This window comes from Aptenodytes patagonicus, chromosome 1 (assembly GCF_965638725.1).
Source record: "Aptenodytes patagonicus chromosome 1, bAptPat1.pri.cur, whole genome shotgun sequence".
Lineage (NCBI taxonomy): Eukaryota > Metazoa > Chordata > Aves > Sphenisciformes > Spheniscidae > Aptenodytes > Aptenodytes patagonicus.
The window spans coordinates 98,396,282-98,419,746 of record NC_134949.1 but is presented as its reverse complement, the minus strand read 5'-3'; the positions used below and the strand labels follow the sequence as shown (position 1 = coordinate 98,419,746).

Genomic DNA, 23,465 nt, shown 5'->3' with positions numbered 1-23,465 from the left:
GTTAGGGAGCACTTCTTCCCCCCCCCCCATCATCCCGCAACTGCTTCACTGAACCCAGTGGAGATCTACCGTGCTGTGTACTTGGTGTCAACTGTAGCAAACTTAACTCTTTGGAACTTCCTTCTGGTAAAGGAAAAACTGTCAACAGACTCAAAACAGGAACAGCTCTTCCTGACGTCACAAGCAAATCATCTCTAGTAAAGGCCTTAGTAGCTCATAAATAAACTCAAGAACAATAATTACAGACCCACAGCCAAAGGAAATACAGCAGAAACGTCCTCTTTTATCCATAAGCAGAATGCATTTTTGCTAAAGAGTGAAACAATTACAAAATGTCAGGCAATGAATCAAGTTGGCACAGTATACCTGAGGGACAGAAATTTTGTGTCTTTGAATAAAAAGTCTTACGATTTCATAAGCTTCCCTGGTAACTTCACAAGTGGGATTGTCTCTGATAATCATCATATTCCTCCCCCCGGTTATCTCCTCCTACTCTTAAAGTCCTAGTAGCCATACAATTAACTTAGAAGCCAAAGTTCAGAGGTGTCCGTGACAACCTCTGACCACACCTCAGCTCCAGTACTGAGAAACCCTCCCAGACTGAGCTGTGTCTGTGTCCTGACTGTCTGGAAGACACCCAAATGCTCCTCACAGTTGTCCTTACCCATCCCAATCTCCACTAGAAGAAACCCAGACAAACACGCAGGGAGCTCTAGAAAGAGGCTCCTCAACCTGGATGATCAGGGAATCAGAACTGCAGGGCATACCGTACCTGCCCCAGATACAGCCAACACCTTGCAAGGACAGCCCAGGTACTGCTATACTCTTACCTCACTCTGGGTATTAGGAATAGAGACATCTCCTTGTCACGACCTATTTGGTTCAGCCTCTTCCCTGCTCTGGAGCACCATGACGTTAAGTCAGTCTGACTGTAACTGCAGACATGTATCTAAGAGCCACCTTCAGTCCTTGGCTACAGAGAAAAAGAAATAGCATGCTCTAGCACCTGAATGGATCAGATCCAACACCCACTGCAGGTCTCAATAACACCATAAAGCATGAGAGGAAAATTCTAGGACCCTACAAGAAATTCCACTTTGATGCAAGTGAATCATATCCTGCCATATCCTCTTATTCCCATTTTATTTCTCTACTAGTCCTATATTCTGCAGTATTACCAATGCAGCGGGAAGGTCCCTGAGCTAACTTTCTGCTTGTGTACATGCTCATAGCAGTCTAACTGCAGTACCAGGGAGTTGAGCTACTACTTTATTCTTCAGGATGGTTTGAAACCAGTGGCAGCATAGACACAGTTCTCATACCCTGACTAGAAGTCCTCTTCTTGGTGAGCGTAACTGAATTGGACCTGATAATAACAGCACTCCCAAGCAGCAGCAGAGTGAAAAGTATCTGATGATTTTCAGTTCTCACTGTTGTCCACGGCATTCCGAACACCAGCAGCGAAAACTGACCAGCATTAACTTTGCTTCAAGTTGCGAGTTCTCTAAGGACCCAGAAGCATCTGGTCCAGGTCAAGGAAGTGTCACGGCATGGCTTCAGCCTGGTTCCCATCTGAAACACTACTCCTTAGCTGTCAGGATACGATTTGTTTTACTTTGTCTCAGAATATTTATTTTTCTGCACAAACATTATTTGACTTTTGAAAACTTTTGTTGAGGGAACTTTCCAAGCAGTTACATAAATTAATTACTTTATTCAAGTATTAACTGGAGGAAGAAGTATTAAAAACAAAAGACACACTATTGGGCCACTTACCCCTTCTGTTTTTTATTTTATCTATACCCTTATTGATCTCCTTTCGCTGTCAACTGTTTAGCCTTACATTTAAAGGAAAAAAAGAGGAATGTAATTGTCTGTATTTCTTGAGAAACACCTCTAAAAAAATCACTCAGGTTACAGAATTTACAAATTTCTGTATGTAACAAGTCTTATCAGATTTCCAAGAGGAACGTCACTGCTTCATAAACCGGAATCTACAATCAGATCCCTCTTCACCAATTGTTTCATTGATGCCAAGCCACAACAGCTTACCCAGAACTGTGCATGTGCACAGGGATCTGTGCCAAAGTGTCTCAGAGCAGGATCAGGTCCCTGTAAGATTAGCTGCATGTAGGGCTTCAATCCTGCAACGGCAATAGCTCAGGGAGACCGCTATGACAGAGGCATTGCAGGACTGGGCCCTAAAATAATCAAGTATGTAAAGATCTTTGTCCTCTCCACAAAGATCAATTCTTAAAAACCAGCCAAACAAAAAACTTCTGTATTTGTGAAATTAAAAAAAAAAAAAAAAAAAAAAAAAAATCAATTCTTTGGATGGCAAGCAGGACCAGCATTCTTCAGGCCAAGCTCCTTAAGATCTATAGGCTGTTTCCCCATTTTTTGTTTTGTTGGTTTTTTTAGAAGTTGTTTTTCAGTTGGTATTTTTTTTTTCCCCTTGAAGATTAATATTTTTATTCTAGTAATTCTTTCCCATCTCCCTCAGATGAAAACCCTACATGGCCCTTGTCTTAAAGATAAACCCAACACAGGAAAAACTCAGTCCAAAATATGCAAGTTTGGCAGCATTTAAAAAAAGGTCAGCAGTTAAAAAACCTGATAGTGCTGGCTGGAACTGCAGAGCAAGGATGGGGGATAACTCCCTTGGGATCTACCGATTTTTACCGATTATCTGCTTAGCTTTCTATCATTTTATTTCACAGTATAGCACACAGATGGCTGGATTTGAAATCAGAAGGTGAACAAGATATTAAGAATTTTCTGTGTAATTGAGTTCTGGTACGCTCAAGACTGCATGCCAACTGAGAAAGTGGAACATGCTTAAAACCCTAGGTCGGCACAGAAGTCCACAGCTCTGAACAGTACTAGCCTAAGAAAAGAAAGCACGAGATCCATGGATTCTCAGTCTAATCTGCTTTAAAAGACAGTCATTAGGCTTCCTTGTTACTGACCTACTATGAAACTACAAGTTTAAACTTGGGTCCTGAACTACGAAGTGCCCCACAAAACCCCACGCTGCCGCAATGCTGACTTCCTTCCAGACCACTTGTGCCAATCCTTAGAGCAAGAAGCTCAGAATAGAGAACTGAACTGAACACTCTGAAATATCTAAGTACAGACCAGGCCTGGCCTAAGAAGCCCTTTTGAGCAGTAGGACATCTTAGCTCATGCCTGGAACCAGCATAAATACTTTTCTATCACCTTCACACATCTCGGACCACAAACAGAACATGCTTATGCGCTCTTGCAAAAGTCACTTTCAGAGAAGTAGGAAGAACGGAGGGCAATATTCACACAGGACTGAGTTAAGAAGAGACCCTGGGTTGGAAGAACAAAACACCAGGTCCAAAAGCTCTGACCTACAAGGTTATGTTTCTATCATGCAGCACAAGGTCTTCAATGTAGTAGAAGAATTCTGAATTGAACTTGGATGCTAACAGATTTGGTAAGTTCACAAATACTTAACCAGTAAGCCTGAAATCGATAGATGACAGTTCACTATCATTTTTTTCACCTACCAATACGGAAAAGTAATATATGCACATACACAGGGCAGGTGTTTTAGTAAAAAAGAGGTAGCTGGTGTATAAATTTAACAGTGATGTAGAAACTTGCAGGAAGTTCAGGAGTTCTGTACTTGGTTCTGCCATGAGCCATCCGGTCTTACCTGAACATCCCTGGGTCTACTCTGCAATCTGCAAAACAGGGGTGGTAACACTGGTTCTGAAATGTTTGTAAAATGTAGTTAGTTGATGCCTGTAAAAGTACACAATAGGAGAGCAAAGTGTTATTACACCCTAATAATGTGCTGTTTAACAAAATATGTAACACATATGAATGACAACACCATCTGTGTTCTACAGTAAGCACTCTTAAAGACTTTGTTCATATACGTGTTAGGAAAGTTTTGACTCTCTGGTAGGATGAAATGCTAAAAGTCAACCTGAAGTCCACCTCTCTAGAGAAAGAAGCAGGCATCTTTTCTAGATCTTCACAAACTTTAAACGAAACTGAGCTTCAGTGTAAAATTTTCCCCAAGTATTGTAACACCACCACAATTAATGCAACTGCTATTTTACCCTATGATAGAGCCAATGCACGGTAATAACAAAAAAATAAATAATCTGGACAACTCTTCTCCTGCTACTGCCCTGCTACTCATCACCAAGTTTTTCTTCCAGAGATTGCACAACACTTCACAAAGGAAGAAGCCATCACCATCCCAAGTTTGTAAATGGAGAAACAGAGAGAGAAAGAAAGAGGAAGCAATCTGCCCGAGATCATGAAGCAAGTTAATGGTAAAAACTGCAGCACCAGCCAGTGTTTTTTTTTTCCCCCCTATTCCATCCGGCACAATTTTCACCCTTTGCCGGAATCCTAGAAGGAAGTGCTAACCTTTCATTTGCTTGCAAAAATATAACTGCAGAGTTGGAATGTACTTTCACCCATCCCTCTGAATATATTTGAGCTTAAATAGTAAATTGTAATAGATACAGCATTGCGTATGCCCCAGGTCGTACTTGAAGAAGTTCATTCAGTGTCTGGGACACATTTTACTAGAAACTCACTCCAAGATCACTCTTCTTTGCTCCTAGCACCATCAGAGTATAATTTATGCATTATTCCATGAATTTGTCTACCTTAGAAAATAGTCTTGTTTCAGCTATACCAGAACACAATTGGAACAAGTACTACAGCACCAGGATACTAGTCTATACCTAGCAAGGGATTTTTTGTGTGTGCGCTTCACTTCTACACCAGTTATTATACCAGCATACCTCAAGGGGCTAAAAAGCAAACTTACAGAAATGCAAGCACACCCTTGTGAAAGGGATTTTGCTGCTTTGTTTCGTCTCCGTACTGTAGCTGAAAAAGTTGTAGTAGCATACTGTACCTTTATTCTAAGGTTACTGCATCCATGCTCATACTTTCACCCACATCTGTACAACAGCAAAATTCACACCAATCACCAGTATCATTATACCAGTAAAGTACAGATGGTCCTTAAAGAATCTTCAATAAGATTCATTAAGGTTTTCTTACAAGTCAGAACTTATTTCCACTGAAGTCAATAGCAAAGTTCTCACTGAACTCAGTGTGACAGTGATTAGACCTAATGGCGCACAGCTCACTGGTAACAGCATAGCTCCATTTTGGATGGGAGGTGGGGAATCACACATATGGTTAGTTGCCCCTGTCACTTTTGGGTGTGTGTGTGTGGGGAGTACCTGGGAAAGTGACAGAATCTATTTTGCAGACAGTGAGTAATACATATGATACTTTGCAAAGGATATTCCCCTGCAGCCTACCTTATACAAACTTGGAGTGCTCGCGCTAAGACAGCGCACCTGCCTTTGCACTCCCTCTCTGCTTGGCTGGAGCTGCCATGAAAGCAGACTGCTTGGCAACGACACTAGTTTGGTTCAGCACTAGCAGAAACGCTTCTGGTTGTGAAGATATGATTTTCTGGAAGTTCCTGAGTATAAAATTGTTTCAAGAAAAAGACTGGCCTGTCATCTAAATGTGAACTGTTGGTGGAATTATTTCACTAAATTGATCCATCTGACTAACTCTCCAAAGCAAAGGGAAAAAAGCAAGCCTTAATTGCAGTGATGGGACCAAACCCCCTCCCCCACAAATAAAAAACAAAAAGGAGTGAGGGTGTCTCATTCTTCCAATCAAGTGTTACTGATGTAGTTACAGCAATATTTTAAACACGCACTGCTCCTAGCTGGTTTTGCCACAATCCCCGTGACTAACGCAGCCAAATTCTGTTCAAGCAGACTCAGTGGAACTGCACAAGCTCACACCAACTCTGAATTCAGACCAAAGTGAATTTTATATCCACATTTTTTAGCCTGACCAGTAGCCCATTTCAATGTAACCTAGCAGGAAAACACTGCTAAGCACACGCTGAGTAACAGGCTTCCCTGAGACATCTCAGACAGAACACCCTTAAAGATACCAATTCTCCTGAGAAAATCTTGGCTCAAATACTTCTTTTCTGAACGGGAAGAAAGCCTCAACATTTCACATGTCTGGGGGGGGGGGGGGGGGAAGCAAGTTAGAACAAGAATAGTTCAATCCTATGGAAATGCAATAACTATAAAATCAGCTGCATTAGTAAAGCATTCTGTTTAAACACTTATGCTAAACAAGAGCTAATTGTTTTAGGGCAGCTTCATAAAACATGAATGCTTCAGCAATAAACAGCTTCCATCAGAAAAGTTGCCTAAATACGCAACTACTTTATTTTCTTACTGATCTTGTACCAAATGTATGTGAAAGTGAGAATGACGACCCTTTCAGGATCAGTGATTCATCTTACTTTGGCTTGTTCTCTTCTTAAGAAAGTAGGTAATACTCATTAGTTTTCCCATTTTAATTTTTTAAGGAAGGTTTGTTTTATTTTTCTTTTTTAAAAATTGACTGTCTTAAATATTTGTGACCTACAATAGCTTTTTGACCTTTGCTTTGATTTTCTTCTAATTTCTGTTTAGCCTTCTAATCTTATCTTTTTATATTTAGTTATACAAGACCACAATAACAGTCGAGACTTTGAATACCCTATACATAGATATGAAAGAATATGGAAAAACAGGACAAAGACAGGAGCACGAAACCTATGTTTGTGCTAGGCAGAGAAGGCCATAAAAACACTTCTTGAAGTGTGTAACTCCTCCTTTGGGGGGGCGGGGGCAAAATTGCAATATACGAGTAGTTTGTGTAACTGTGCCACCAGGCCTCAGGCACACTCCACATTTCTGAGCACAGCCCTTCTACTACCTGAGGTCTAACTCTGCATTCCTTAATGGTCACACATACTGCTACATGGTTCCCCCGCTGCAGAAAAACTGCATGGACCTGCAGAGTCAATACATATTATCAAGCTCTCTGACTCTGCCCAGATGCTATTAACATTTTGGTAGGGTGGGGGTTAGAATTCTTTACCCATGTTAGCCCACAGAGTTGCTATGACATATTTACCAATTTTTTAAATTTATTTTCCTTACTCTTTCTTCATCTAATACATTAGTAATACCTTCAGCATCAATTAACCAACTTGGTTTCACTTTTTGGTTTCTGGACACCAGTGGTGTTAGATTCATTCCTGGAAGTTATAAAGTCCCCTCTCAACCATTAAAGTCACAGTCACATGCCACATAATCTAGAGGAAAGCTTGCAACAGCAATTTTAAAATAATAACAACTTTTTTTTTTTTTTTTTTACGTTAAGTATGTAACTGTGTAAACAGAGGGGTATCTGTTGATTTATATCTGCTAGAAGCTACAGAGGGGTCTAGCTCCCACAAATAAAGGTTAATATGGCAACAGTGTCACCTAGTGAGCTACTCTGCATTCCTTAATGGCGGAAGATACTGCCCAAGGCATCCGTTATTACAAACGGAAACTTTGGATAATGGATACTGAAGTCATCTGAGAAAATATATTCAGCTTAACAGAAACAGATACAGTTACAAATGAATCCTTTCTGAACAAAGAAATCAGACTCGAATTTCAATCAGGTGTTATTGATGCTAAATGTATTTTAATAAAAAAAATCTAATTGTAATTTACCTTTAAATTATGACAAACCAATGTTAAGTTCTACTGTAATATTATATAACTCAATTTATATTAAATTAAAATAAATTACAGATGTTTGATGTCAAAACTGTAAACGAAGTTCAAATACTGAACAGGTAAGTCTTCATCGAAGGACCATGGACAAGCATTAGGTTTAGAACTAAGTTACCTGAAAGTAGTAACTTCCACTGCATTTCCAGAGAAAATGTTTTTGCTCTGTGAGTCACTTAGTGGAATTTGATATAAAGTTGAGAAACTAACTGGGAACTGAAAAAGCAAGATCACTTGTTTTCCTCCTCATCTGAGAAAGCAAAGCAGAGAAGTTTGAGTTCTGCTAGTTCTAAAAGCTTGCATTCGGTTACAGTGGAATCGGTTACCTTATTAGGGATAATACTTTGCTTACATTTTATGTGCAAACTCTATTTGCATTAACTTGTGTGCACGTGTGTGTTCGTGCATGAGTGTGTAGCTTTATTAAATAGGACATTTTTAAAGGCCACAATTTAAAAAAAGCATAATTTGTCATGTCCTAAAGCAAAACTTTCTTAACAGTTGCAATCTAAATAAATGCATGTAAGCCACATAATCGCTTAGAAAGTGTGCAGGCATACAGTGCGTCCTCTGAACTAACAAAAAAGTAGTACCAAATTTAGTGTAAAGTCTATATTTAGCAACATATTTTAACAGTCGTCTACCAATAGAGATTGCTTCTGAGAAAACAAATACAAAAACACCAAAGCAAAATGAGATTAAAAGCACCAATTTAAACCAAGTGTTTACTGACCAAAATCATGATTTAAGTCAGCTCAATAGGTATAACTGGAATGTCAAGGCATCAGACACGTAAGCGTACGTACAGAGGGGCTCACAAGGGCCAGGAATACGAGGTGTAAAAACCTCCCTGCTTTCACTGTGCCTCCCCCCACTCTCTCCTTCAGCCCTGCTCAATCTCTGCAAAGCCTGTTAGCGCTCCACAAAACACCATGCCCCACTCAAAGACTTTTTTTCTCTAGGATCCTTGAATAAGAACACATACTGTCCTCACTGGAAGACCTGCACTGTGCCCTTCTCTCCTGCGACCGATTGCATGGGGATGTCTGTGACACCCATTTCGATTTCTCTCTTTCTATCTCCGTAAGTGAAGAATAACAGTAAACTTCAAATGCAGCCCTGTGGGTCCATCCAGGAAAGCAAGACTGCACACAGAAACTAAATCACCCGTGGCACAGAAACCAGCAGGACAATTCTTAGACAAAACACAGTATCTGGCTAGTTTTCTCAGGTGCTTCCCTCCCCGCACTCCAGCATCTTCTCACTTGCTTTGGCCCCATCGCCACACAGCACAGCAAAACAGAAGGCTTGACAGGGACATCCTTGAGAGTCCACTTCACTATATAAATAAATAATCTGTTTCCTCTAGACATGTCTCTCAGGAGGGCAGGATCTTCCTTTGCCGATTAAAAACCAGGAAGACTTTGCAGGCACGCAGGCCCAAAGCTTGCTTTGGAGCTCCCACCTGAACAACAGGCCAGCCCTGAGTAACAGCAAACTTAGAGACTTCAAAGCCTGCAAGTGAGCATCCAGATCCCTTCGACAGCTTCCTCCAAAGGAAACTGACGGTCCAAACCGTGGTGAGGGCCCTCACAGTGTAAGATTTTGCCTGGGTCACTTTTAACCATAGACTTTATTTACCTTCTGCTGCTTTGGTACACAATGCTGAGGTGAGACAGATGAACACAAGCAAGCACATACAAGAGATGCAAGGAAAGTACGGATTTACTACCGAGGGAAACACTTAAAAGATAATTTTCCCCTCACACACATGGGCAATTCTCTCTCATATTAATGGGAAATGGACACATTCAACCAACTGTTACACTTAGCTATCCATAATTTACTTCCCTTATTTAAGGTTTTCTATACTAAGAAATAAAGTTAAAAACTTCATCCCCTCGCTCTAGTTCTGCCACCTGTCTTCTTTTAGTCCAACACTTTTAAAAGAATGGCACTGGAGCTTCTGCTTACTCTTTCAGCACTGGAACCCATTTTTAATCAATAGAACAGAGGAAGTAACTTGTGAATAGTTACTTGCATTAATATATTTGCTACCAGTTTTGTCATTCTTCATTTTGCAGACACTAAATTTCCCCCTATAAACACCTGTTTCTCAAAAGCAGCTGGAAATTAATGATACTGTTTTTATTTTCTTATTAATTCATATGCCATAGCTCTGTAATCAGTGCTGGATCATGCTGCAATTTTGCATACTTGTTTCAAAATATATTATGAGTACTTGATGACTGATGTTTAACACAATGCATGAAAGAGTATCTCAAACAAATTAGAGGGAAGAAATACAAATAAAGACACTTTACTTAAATAAGAAAAAAAGATTACAAACATATTCAAACAAGAGCTAAACCCTGAAACTCACAAGTTTGTGGCACGGAGCACTCACTGATTAGAACTGAGCCAGGCAGGAATTTTGCACTCTTCAACATGAAATCTGGGTATAAAGAAACCTTCTGCAAAGACAAAGAACATCTGAAGCCAGACATACCAATGAAGTGGAGGTGATAATACTACTTCTTTCCAAATCTATAATTTCCAACCATTGGTTTGCAGTACATCAGAATGCTTTCTTTGCCTAGCCACATAACCAGCTTGGGAAGCAAACACATTTGAACAAAATGGCATACGTGCCAGAAAACATATTATCTACCAAATGGCATTCTCACACTTTATGTTCTTACACCCTCTTCTCATTTATGGGAACTCTGAGTATTTCAGCAATGTCTCTATTCCTAGCCCTTCCTGCATTGCTCATCATCAGGTCAGGGACTGCCTATAAGCTTGTGCGCTGATCGCTGAGTACAACGGGTGCATGACCCTGGCAGGACTCTCTGCACATCAATAATTAAGAATAATGTGGAATCTGCAGCTTTCCTGAGGAATTACAGGCCACCGGCAACTTCAGGCAGCAGATCTGTGAAGGGGTGCACATTGCTGATGCGGCTCTGGTTCTGGCTTTTTGTTCAGGAATCCAATTGCAGTTGTAGCTGCAGGATTCAGCTCTTCAGTAGTTAGGACAAGATACATTGATGTTCCTGTACTTCATCCCATAAGGAGGGGGGGAAAAAAAAAAAAAAAAAAAAAATCAGCATGATGTTGCTAACTGTAGATGACTGTAGGCACGATATGGCTCAAAGACCACTTGTGGAAAGCAAATTAAAACATGGCCAACCACAAAAATGCCTTTTTCATCAACCTGGCAAAACAAAGCAACTTCCTCCCAAATGTCACGGACAGATTTTAATGTAGAACATCGCAACATTTCAGCTCCACTGACTTTCGTAGAGTTACTTCACACTGAAGAGGCTGAAATAAGATAAGAAATCAAGTTCTCTCTCACTCCTTCCATTCTCTCCCAAGGTTTTCTTTATCCAGCTTCATCTCCAAATCTCTCGTGATGTCTTTCTCTTAAATATTGCTTTGACAACCACAAAATAATGCATTCTCTCACATACACAAACAAAACCCTAGGATTATTTGCTTCATAAAAGAACACACAGGCTGAAGAGTGAAGACTTACTATTCTAGCACAAGAGATATAATCCTAACTATTATCGTGTGACATGCCTTACCCACTGCCATTGCTGGATAACTCCTGATTGTGTAGGACATGGGTACAAATGAAAAAACAAAACCCAAAAACAAAACCAAAAAGACAAACAACTTCTGACAGGGCATATATTTAAAAGTCCTTACATAGCTGGCACAAAAAAACATAGTGGGGAAAGAACTGAAAGGTATAGGTTGAAAGCCATCAACCCAACAGCAGTAAAGTACTGCCCAGCACGCTCAGCAGTACAGTGTAGTCACCAATCCATGACCCAGCCCACCAGAGGCCCAGGACCAGGTTTAAGCTTTCCTCACTTGAATCCTGCCATGGGCCAGTTCAGCTCTCATCAACAGTACCAAGGAGCAGGCCTTTAACGTGTGCGCCCGGCCTTGCTGCAGGGAACTCCGGGTTTCAGAAGAGCAGCATGAAGCTCCTCCTGAGAGTGTGGATGGCAGAAGTCTTCCTCTTGCTACACCTGCATAAGAGGAGAGTAACCCCACAGCCGGGCATGCAGTTAGTGTGGTTTCACAATGTCTCAAAGCAGACTCCTCAACAATTTGCTAAATACATATTGCCTTTCAGAAAGAAAAAATAATAAAAAAACCCAAACAAAAAACACCAAACAGGCGGAGGGAAGACACACCCCTCCACTTCCCCTAGCAAGGGAAGGTGTAGACAGGATTTGTTAAGCTTCTTGTCAAGAGAGCTTCCACTTGAATTAACTTCCATAGATCCCATGTTGTCCAAGTCCACGGAATTATTTTTATCTTCGCTGAATGAGGCTCTCTGACATGAAGGGTCAATAAAATGCTGTTTCCTATTTTCAGCGATTGCTACATTTTATAAAATCTCTTATATTGAAACACCCACGTGGAAGATTTCTGACAATAAAAATTCCATGCTTCCTAAGCTACTGATTTTCTTAGTATAGTCCCATAAAATCCTGTTAACTTTCCTTTCCCTCACTAAAAATTGAGATTTTGTTGTACTAGCTTTCTTTGTACTCGGATCTGCCTGAAGCTAGTTTATTTTCACATGCTGAATTGTCCATGCTCATAAGGACTTGCTATTACATTATGCATTTGTGTACTATAAAGGAAAAGGCACGAACACTGGAAAGTGTCAAAACCATGCTCTTCCTCTTTGTTGATTCATCTTTTATGTAATCAAATTTATAAATATTAAAAATAATAAAATGCTGCTATCATTGTGAGAATACTACAATTAGGTCTACGCTCAGGCATTAGTAAAGTATGCTTTCCTCCTTAAATACAACTCCTATTTTAAAATCAAAGCCAACCCATATTCTCAGTAACAAAACACTAGTAATCAGCAAATCTGAAAATCTTACAGTATGAAGTATGTTTAGCACGTTTAGAAATAAAAGTTCAAATTAGTAAGTTACCCTATTTATCACAATACCGCGTCAAAGTAACTGCTTCTGTCAATTCCATGTTTCATAAGAAAATTGTGATTTCACATTAGATTATGAATAAAAAATAATTTAATTGTAAAGAACTATTTTAGATCAATGCATCTTTTAAGAACTTTGCTATGAAAACCAGTATCTTACTCCATAAAGTTAATACAAGGAAGTTAGTATTAAATAAATAGTGTAATATACACAGCAGCTTAAATACCACATTTAGTGGCAAAAACTCTTAAGGAAGCTCTCCTACTTTAGACTCTCCTGTCAATAAATATAACTGAATTGAAAGTCAGTAACTTCACACTGTTTTGAAGGTGTTTTTTTTTTTTTCTTTTAAAAAGTAGCATTATGAATGAAAGTTGAGTATTAGCAAAAGATGCCCACCTGGCACAGAATTCAGTGAGACTACTCACATGTCAAGACATGCATTTACCAGGAAAGCTTCAGAGTTGTAGCATACACCAAGGGAAAGGACACAAAACTAAGGAGTCAGATGTGGATTTTATTCCATTTCCTGCTAATGCTAACCTGCTAAGTGACTGCAGGCAAGCCTAGAATCCTTCACTGCTTTGTATCTCAGATGCCTAAAACAGGGATAAAAATGATTGTTCCTTGTTTTGAGGTGTATGATTACAGTATGGCTTATGTACTTTGCCAGACAGGACATAAGCACATGAATAAGGCAATGCCTACAACTGCCAATTATTAATAATATCATTATTATTGAGAGAGAATACCATGTGATTTTTTTTTTTTTTTCTTTTCTAAGCAATGCAATCTAACAGCAGCCCATCAAGCCATTCTTGTAAGTTAGAGTAATCCTTGTGCTGGTTCAGGTCTTACCCCTTCTGAAACTGTCAAGAAGGGTGACAGCTGTAGAAGTCTTGTGAAATTCACACGTCCACTAGTACCAGGCTCACCACATTGCTCTCGGACAGAAACACTGTATCATTACCAATCTTAAAAAAATAAAATAACAAAAAGGAAGTAAGTCCTAATAATCTTTCGACATAAAACAGAATGAAAAAGCTTGACAGTGATACCCCAGGAAAGGGGGGTGGGGGGAACATGGTAGAAAGAAAAGAAATAAAGTAAATACTATGGAAGTCAGAAAGTGACTTTTTCCTGTTTCTTCTCAAGAATATTTTGAAATACATACGACTACTATTTCAATCCAGCTTTATAGACTCCCAAGTAATAAAGAAAGCAAATTATTAAGGTTACAGTAAGGTAAAACAGGATCCACACTGCTTTAAAACCAACTTAATTCACTTCGGAAAACTGTCCCAATATATGGGCACCATATGATTTCATGATACAGGGAAGTACCCTTAGTCTCCATTTGCAGGTGGCAAAGGGACATATGGCTGTGCTTCCAAGAGTAAACTCTTACCCTGGAAGCCACCAGCGGGCCACAGCAGTGCCGCTGACTCCACCGGCAGCTGCAGCAGGCCACCCTCGTGGCAGGGCACAGGAAGTTCGACTTGGGTCCAAAATTTGGAAAGTGGCCTCTGGTTTTGACTACGTCGCTTGCCAGAACTCACAGAGACAGCCTGTGGCACACTCAGAAATTAAAATCAGAGTTTCATTTCAGTTCCAACTGTAATTTATAGTACCTTCCTCCACCAAGGAGCCACCTTCAAAGAAACAGGGAGGCCTGAACACTGCAAGTGCCACGTACCGTCGAAAGAGAGGCAGTGTTTCACCTCCCAGGTGCCCAGATTTCACTGCAGATGCATTTACAGCTTTCACATGACAGCAGAGCCTTACACACCGCAGGTCGTGTCTACCTCACCTGCACCTTCCCAACTGCTATGCGCAATGGAAGAGTAACTCTCCCCAGCTCACTTGGTCAAAATTTCCTTTCTTCATACCACTCTGTGCTACCAGCTCTATGCCAGAAGACTGCCCTGCCTAACGCCATGTTGACTGAGCTTCAGAGACGTTGCGTATCCTCAGCCTGCAGACCACGAGCGGCAGCAACTTCGAATAACTTTAAGCTCTGAATGTGAGCAATCGTATCAGTGAATTTAACAAGACTTGTCATCTGCTCAAAGATATTCACATGCTTACAGGATCGCAACCTATGGAACTGCTAATTTACGAATAAAGTGTATTAAGATCATTCTGGATGAAAAGGAAAAATGTTAGCTATAAAATAACTGCACAATTACCTCTGGTATTTTATGTGGAAAACTGACATTTAGTATCTTTAATTATTCACACAACAGCTACGAAAAAGAAAGGTTTTCTTCCTTGAACGGGAAAATAAACATGGACAAATTCCTCTCACCATCACTCCTACACTCCTTTCCTAAATAAACCTCCTGCTGAAACCAATGGAAGTTTTGCAGGCGACAGGTTTATGGCAAGCAGCCCGCAAAAAACTCAGAAGCATCAAGGGCAAGCTTCTTAAATACTCTGAGTTTACCTCAACACAGAAGCCAGTTATGTTTCTGCTAAATTATGTGTCTGCTTGAAATGGTTTATCAGCTTGCGGTGTCAAGAGGGACAGTAGTATGCAACAATCTTTTGAGACCATGGGCCAATTTTTGAAGCATTCACAAGGCCCCTTGCTAAGCAGCTCACCCCCTTGTAGCTTGTGACACACCAGCACTGCACCCAGCATTTCTTAACCAAGACCAGAACCCAGGTGTCTCTCCTGTACGTCAAGACTGAATTACTGAACTCCATTCATGAAAGGTTACTTTACTGTGAACTGTTTAATAAAAGAAATCTTCCCTTTTACCAAAATAAAAGCTCCCTAAAGTAAATGGAAGTTTCTAGTCATGGACAAATCTAATGAAATCTCTATTCTCCCCTTAACTAGGCATATTATTTTTATTACCTTTTTTTAAGCTATGAGGAAATATATTTCTCTGCTTCCTCTAAAGCTTCTATTATGACTCTTTCATCAAAAACATACCCTACCCTTCTTTTCTTTGTAATTTGTTCACGCCAGTTCAACATCAGGTAAGACCTACATTTAGCACTACACACAGAATCGAGGTCCACTCCTCTTAAAGTTGTGGGCAGATTATGATCATCACTTCATTTCTAGGACCAAAATTCCATGTATCCAGAACACTTCATCACATAAAACTAAAACCAGATAATGACTGAAGATACTACCTGAAGCAAGGTCCCTGAGCTATTCTTGTTCACTACCCTTTACTACTACTCCAAATAAAGAAAAAGTCCTTGGCACTTATAGCACTCTAATCTCTTACCTGAAAACACAGAAAATTAAGTTCAGAAATCAGTGCATTTGTATTCAGCTCTGAACAACAGTTTGAAGCCTATATGCCAGTTTTTGAATTTCCCAATACGTTTTTACTTTGTGAAAATTGTTGCACCAATTACTCTACACAGAACATGATCCTCGTCAGTAATGCTATAAAACTGAAAGCAATATTCTCCTATGCAACTAGTCTGTCATAAAGAATTTCAGTAATTTAATTTGGTGTTTATACTCTCAGATCTACATGTACCAACCTCACTGCCCACAAAATCTGAAAAACTGAAATTTGGGTGTAATTCTACAGGAACTGGAAAACAGGCAGAATCCTCCCTTCGAACCGTCTCCCCATAGTGCTTATCCCAGCCTTAAGACTAGTTTTGTGGTCATAATATCACACCAGAACAGCTGTTCCCAACAGCCCCCTTCGAGCCAGCGTGTTTGGGACCATCACTTACCCTACGTCTGCTATACACTGCCTGGAAAAGGTCAAGAGTATGTTATTAATCATTCGCATTTATGAGTACTAAGCTTACCCCAAATACATGTCTTGTCTTAATTATGTACACAATAGTATCATAAAAAAATATTACCTCCCACTTCCCCATTTTGGGCCAAATGCAGTTCAGTGCAACCACGGGCGATTCTATGAGAAGTGCTCCAAGTGCCACTCATTTTATTTCATCTATGAATGTGACCCCATAAATTTAGAACCTCTTATTTAAACTACCACTTCTACTTCAGCTTAAAAGATGTCAAACCCTTCAAAAGGTGTCAAAACTTTTCCCAGCATACAAATAAAAAAAAAGTTGTGTACCTGAAAGCTTAGGAATACTAGTAAATTAGTCACTAAGAGTCATCTTTCAAATTGATAGGTACCTGCATTAATCAATGCCAAAAGAGAAAACAGTTAACACACGAAGAGCATGGATGGAATTCTAATTAGCTCTCAGTTTACATGTTAAAACTGAACCAACTCCTGTTGCAGTAATATTACAGTTCTGCTAAACTTCTCACTGATTCTGGACCTCCAGAGATTTCAAATTACCTATTCTGTTTATATTTTCATATTTTTCTTACCGCTGAATTTTAAAAGGACTTTACATTCTCATTAGGTTTTTGACCTGTGTGTTGCACTTTGCATATTCTAATGTTACTTTGGTTTAAAACTTTTGCCCTAAGTCAATCAGCTGATTATCTTTATGAAACAAGGTTTAAGAAAAAAAACAAGAAAAAAGAAAAGAAGTGAAGAGAGATCTGAATATGCACAGACTTTTAATTCTCAGGTTATTCAGACCCACCCCTACATACGAACTTTGTAATCTAGCAGTTGCTATGAGCACCCGGAGAAGACATGTTTTCTGAGGCGCTAAAACCTGAACAAGCATCTTCCACATAAAAAGTGGCAGCACGAGGACCTCTATCTCATCAACAACAACTGAGTTCTTTTTCCATGTATACAGTTTACATACTTACCCAGGAGGGCAAATGGAAATTACAGACAGACGAAGACGAAGCTGTCTCAAAGCCTTTGTCATGTGATAGTGACCTATAAAGTATCAAATAAAGGCACATCATCAGCACACCATGATTTTACAATATTGCAACTCACCACAACGCCAACAAGAGGAGAGATCCCAAAACTTGAAACTTGCTTCCTCCTCAACCCCACCCCAGATAAGTTGTCATTAAAACAAGATGACAGTCGCAGGAAACCGTAAGGAGCAAACAAAAGATGCACCGTGTCTTTAAAGGGCATTAGGACTGGGCAAATGGAGCAAATCATCTGAGTGTGCATCAGCAGGGTGGGTTATTTTTCCTCTGTGTCTCTCGTACACACGGATGCATGTTCATGTGCACACACAGACATATATACATACACATAGGGATGCATCACGTAATTATTTACATGCACACAGAGAGAAACACACACGCATTATCAAAATAAAGGGCAGAAAGTTGACCACCATCTGCAAGGAGGCATACATAACAATAACCCCCGGGAACTTACACAAGTGAGCGATCAATCCCCGCGCGTGGATAAGCCAAACAACGCAAAATTAACATCAAGAATAAGCCGCCAGACTGCAGGTACAAGAACCACCCGGGGAGACAGACAGACAGACAGAGAGGGGGACGGACGGAAGGCTGCAACGCCGTAACACAGTTTCAGGTAATGCCCGTTCCCCCCCGGCAGAGCCCAGCCGAGCCGCCCGGACTCCTGCGACCGCCCAGCCAGCCCCTCCACCACCGCAGCCCGCGGGGAGAGCGGCGAGACCCCCGGACGTTTGCAGCCGCCGCCCGCCGGCCGCCCACCCCCGCCCGTGCAAAGTGTAGGGCCACCGGAATCCGGGCTCCGGGGTGGGGTGGAAAGAAAAGGTATTAAATATGGAGAAAGACCGCCGTGACCCAGGGTTTTCCCGTCTCCCCCCCGCGCCCCCCCGCCCCCGGTCACCATCAAGTTTGCATCTTAGTTACAAAATGTCGATCTTGAAGGCTGACAAGACACAGGGAAAGGGGGAGAGAAAGAGAGAGAGTGTGAGTGAGTGAGAGAGAGAGAGAGGGAGAGAGAAGAGAGTCCATCTTGCTTTGAGGGGGGAGGAGAGGAGCAATAATGCAGCGCATAAATCTCACCCTCCCGGGGGAAAAGTCTGCACAACACCTTTGGGGGCGGGAGGGCGGGCAGGGAAGGGGCGGCGGCGCGGGGAGGGGGCGCGGGGGGCTCCCCGGCCCTCCCAGCTGCCCTCCCCGGCGGGATCTGGCGAGGCAGGCTGGCAGCAAACACCTCCCTGCTGCTCCCCTCCTCCTCCCCGCGGGCCCGGGCGATGATCCCGCTGCTGCCGCCGCCGCCGCCACCGGGGAGGAGGTGCCGCCGCCGCCGCCGGGAGAGCCACATGGAGACCGGCACCCCGTCCCTGCCCCGGCGGCCGGGCCGGGCCCCTCCGCCGCCCCGCCGGGCTGCGGGACTTGGACGTGTCACCAGCAGGACGGGCAATGGTTTCGGCGCCCCAGGCCCGAGTGACCACCGCCGGCCTGGCGGCGCCCCGGCCTCCCCGCACACACTCACCTCCGGAAAAAAACTTTTAACCGCGGGCCTCCCCCGGAAAAAGTGGCGAATCCGCCCCGCACACGGTTAAAGCCCCGCGGCCCCCCGGCTCGGCTGGCGGCGAGCGGGGGAGACCCGGGCACGGTCCTTCCCCGCCCCGGCGGGGAGGGAGGGAGGAGGCAGGCAGGCAGGCAGGCAGGGAGGGAGGGAGGGAGGGAGGGGGCGGGCAGCCGCCTGCCGGTGCCTCTCGCCCCGCCGCCGTACATGTCGCCTCGGCGGCTCTCGCATCGCTTCGTTTTACCTTCCTCATTCAGCGGCGGCGGGCTGCCACCGGTATTTCCAACGCAAACCTGCTGCCGTGCGGCGCCCGGGATTAACGCGATTGCCTCCCTTCCCCTGCCTCCAACCCTTCCTTCCCCGTCCTCCTCCTCCTCCTCCTCCTCGCAAACCTACACTGGATCGGCTCTCCTCACAGCCATGCAAGTTTCATACATTGCAAATAAACCCGAGAGGAGGAAGAGCGAAGCGGCTGGCGGGGGGGGAGAGCGGGGGGGGGGAGCAGGAGGAGGAGGAGGAGGGCTGCTTTCTGTAATTTACCAGCGACCCGATCTCGTAGCAGCAAATAACAGCCGAGCACCCATCCGGCTCCCGGCGGCAGAGAGAGCCCCCCCCGAGGCGGCCGCCCCCTCCCCGGGGCGCCCCCCGCCAAGTTTTCTGTCATCGCGACCACCCAATGTCACAACTTACCTTCAGAAATAGGACTTCGCGCGGCCGAGGCCTGCCGCCGCCTCCCCCCCCGGCCCCCGCCCGCCTCCCTTTCTCCTTCTCCACCTTAAACTTATTGACACAACATAATCCCACATCCACGCGAAACCCCGGCAGGGCCGCCCGCCCCCGCCCCCCCGCTGCCCACCGGGGCCGCTGCCGCCGCCGCCCCGGGTGCATCGCCGATGACTACCGGAAAACGCACAGCCCAACTCTCCGGCCGAGCCCGGCCGCTGTTGTTGTCGGGGTCGGCGCCGGGGTTTTTCCTCCCGCCCCCGCCCCGTGCGGCCGCCGGATCGGTTCCCTCGCCCTCTCTGGTTTTATATCCCCCCCCCCCTTCTCCCGGCGGGGGCGCGGAGCCCCCCCAGGCCGGCAGCAGCCGATACCGATCCGCGCACTCTCCCCCGCGCCTCGCCTCGCCGCCCCTCGGGATGAAGTTTCGTTTCTGCCTGCCGCGATTTCTCTGTCAAGTCCCCCCGGAGGCACACACCGAGCGGCGGCCGATGGCTATCCCTCCTCCTCCTCGCCCTCCTTCCCCTTCCTCCCTCCGCCGCGGCCGCCGCTGCTCTTGCCTCTCTCTCTGTGGCGGCGAGAGGTGCCTGGTTTCAAACGCAGCCTGGCACTGGCTGGCCTACCCCTGCTGCCTTCTTCTTCTGTTTTTTTTTTTTTTTTTTTTTAAATGCACTGCGCTGCAAAGCAATTCACCTCGCCCCCCCGGTAAAACACCCCCGGTCACCCCTGCCCTCCCGACCGGGCAGAGGGCTGGCGGCACCAACCCAGCCGTCCTCCCCTGCCCAAACTTTCAAACGAAGGCAGGGCTGACGAGAGGGAGGAAAAGTGACTGGGAACCGCGGCCGCCGCCGCGCAGGGCAGGGGAAGCTCCACACCTCCCTCCCGGCCGCCGCCGCCGCGGGGGGTGGGCCGGGGGGCTGCCCCGCCGCTGGGGCGCGGAGGGGAAAGTGTGGGGCGAGGGCACCCCTCTCCCTGCCTGCCGCTGCCCGTCTCCGTCCGTCTCCCTGCCGCCCGGTGAGGGGCGGCGGGCGGCGCGCACTCACCTCGGCGGGGCCGGCGGGCGGGCGGGCAGAGCGCCGCTGGGCCGGAGCGAGGCGCGGCGCGCAGCGGAGCCCCTCCGCCTCGGCGCCCGCGGAACGCGGCTCCACACAGAGCCATGCAACCCGGGCAGAGCCACAACACTCCCCGGGATATAAGGCGGCCCGCCATTGGCCGGCGTGCTGAGGGACGGGCTCGCCAGCCATTCAGAGGCGCCGTTACACCCGCGGCCCGCGAGGGAGCCGCTGGCGCACACACTCACACAAAGATCGTCGCGCTGCTCTTCACAGTGTTTGAGGAGCCGGCGGCGGCGGTGGCGGCGCGGGGCAGGTAGCGGGGGCCGCTGGCCGCCGGCCCCCGGCGCCCAGGGTTGCGCGGAGCCGCGCCGGCCACAGCGTCGGCAGCCGCTGTCCATTGGCCGCCCGGGGAGGGCTGCGAGAGTAAACTACGCCTGCCCTGGGCAGCGCCGCGGGGTAACGGCCGCGGCGGGGTGCGGGCGGCGGGCACGGCCCGGCCCTGCCCCGCTCGGCCCCAGCCCCGGCCGCCCCCCGCGCTGCCCCGCGATAACTTACTCTGTCGAGTTGGGCGGGTTTCATTCAGAGGCCAAAACACGGCGAGCAGAGAAGTTGAGGGAGGCAGCAGTGCATCCGCACAGCCCCTGCTCGGGGAGTAAACACGGGAAGCCAGCCCCGCGGCACGGGGGGGAGCCGGCCAGACGGGCCGAGGCCGGCGGTCGCCCCCTGACCTGGCGAGAGGGTTTCAGGCGGCGGCGCTGCACGGGGATGCGGCGAAGCGCCGGGTGGTGCCTGCCGCCTTAGTAATCCTCGCCCAAACGTGGCGGAGAGGCCCTCACCGGCCCAGCATCGACAGCACGGCAGTCTTCCCATCAGCTTTCCATAGAGACAGCAGGCACTTATTTGGCAGAACTAGTAAAGTATAATGCTGGCGTCCACGCCATGCCTCGTGTCCTGCCCGGTTGTCTGCCCTGCGCCTCACGTACGTTGCCAGCTACATGGATATGAAATTCATCTGAGAATTTGCGTGACTCGCAGGCTCATACGGACAAAGCGACAGTGTGAGGCCAGCAGCTTTTGGGTGACTGCGTGGCGATTGTGCTGACGGGTGTTGGAAAAGCCCTGCTGAAATGTAGTCTAACTTTTTTGGAAAAGCTCCGTTCTCCTGCAGGAATCAAACACAATGTGAAAGCGTACTGTGTACACTGACCCAACGTATTAATGTTCTCAAGGGTTTGAACATATACAACACAAGACCTTTATGTTTTTAAGGAGAAAACGTGGCATTTATTCTTACAGTTAGGAAGCACTAATTTTTGTGTGGCGCTGTCTCCAGGTGGGACTCTGACTTCCAGTCAGCAATTGGCATATTAAAAAAAAAAAGATCAGAAATAGTAATAATAACAGTGGAAACTGAAGCGCACTCATCTTTTTGCAATAGAAAAGCAACGTTCGTGCTTCACAACGGCTTTACATATCCAACACTGCAAGGATGTTGCAGAGTTTATTCCGTATGTTCTCTGTCCTGAGCTTTTTTCCGTTGTGGTATGGTTGATTTCAGCATCTTCCCATTGCTTGCCTACTCTTCTTTAATTTTTTCCCCCCATTTTTCTTTATGGCAGAATTATGTTAAATAACTGAAATAATATTTCTTATGTCTGAACAAAATGGTGGGGTAAAGTACAAGCTGATTTTAGAAAATTAAATCGTACCCATGTTTCTGAGAAGACATTTTAAATTAGCCCACACATTTTTTGTTAAGATGTGACAAAAGTATTCTAAATGCGCCACCGTCTTGCTTGTTGTAAGCAGGGCTGGGTTAGTCAGTGCCTGAATAATACAAAAATATCAGGATAAACATATTCTGTAATTAATGCATTTTACCTCAGTTTTTCATTTTCAGTGCTAAGAAAGCAGAGCTGACCATCCATCCACTGGAAGTCAGGTGCATGTCAGGTGTCGCAGGTTGGGACACCGGCAAGTGAAGGCACACAGATGTCATTAGTCACATTTGAAAAGGTTGGCCTAATTTTTAGGCAGAGCTTCCTCCTATCATTTGTAGATTGTGAAGTGCTTTGCAATTGTAGGTAAGCAGCATCTTTTCAGTATGCATAAGCAGCTGCCAGCAAGAGGCCTAAGCTAGACAGTTAAAACATATATGGTATAGTTTCTTACTTCTTGGTATTAGTGCCTTGTTTCTTGGATTCTTTTACTCATATTAATAGTAGTACACCATGGAGCCTCTCGTACCTCTTCATTGCTAAAATCCTGCTAAAGTAGGTAATTACTGAGCAGTGTAAGTGATGTAGATGCTTGATAGTATACATGAAGTTCATTTTAAAGGATGCTTCAATTTCTTGTTAACAGGACTCTCTATTACACTTGATGCCTTTACTGGCTATTTCAGAAAAGAGGTCAAGATAGGGACACCTTGCATGTAATGCAGTTGTTTACAGCTATATGAAATGGATATACAGTGCTACTAATTAGAACAATCGTGTTTTGTGTCCACTTCGTGCAGTTACAAATGACTTTATGAGTTGCAAGGCAGCCACCTATTAGGCCTGTAGAAGCAGAAGTATTTTGTCACCCTTTAAGAGAGATGAGTAAGCTAAGGTACGCTGGTATGGTCAGAAAATAAAATGCTTGAGTTTCCACTGCCTTTGGTTTATTGTGTCCATGGTGAGGGGACTGTAT

The 23,465-nt window shown here is 44.7% G+C and overlaps 1 protein-coding gene across 6 annotated transcripts in view; it reads right to left on the bottom strand.

The window, feature by feature from the left end:
- Positions 1 to 20,790, bottom strand: part of BBX (BBX high mobility group box domain containing) — a 147,947-nt gene extending 127,157 nt beyond the window's left edge. For 4 of the 6 annotated variants that reach the window (XM_076350358.1, XM_076350394.1, XM_076350404.1 and 1 more), the window contains exon 1: positions 17,370 to 17,442. The gene's annotated coding sequence lies outside the window, so the exon portion shown is untranslated. Of the gene's footprint in view, positions 1 to 17,369; positions 17,443 to 18,960; positions 19,073 to 20,759 lie in introns of those variants that run through there. The other 2 variants (XM_076350413.1, XM_076350349.1) reach the window with 2 other exon arrangements.
- Positions 20,791 to 23,465: the final 2,675 nt, after the last annotated feature.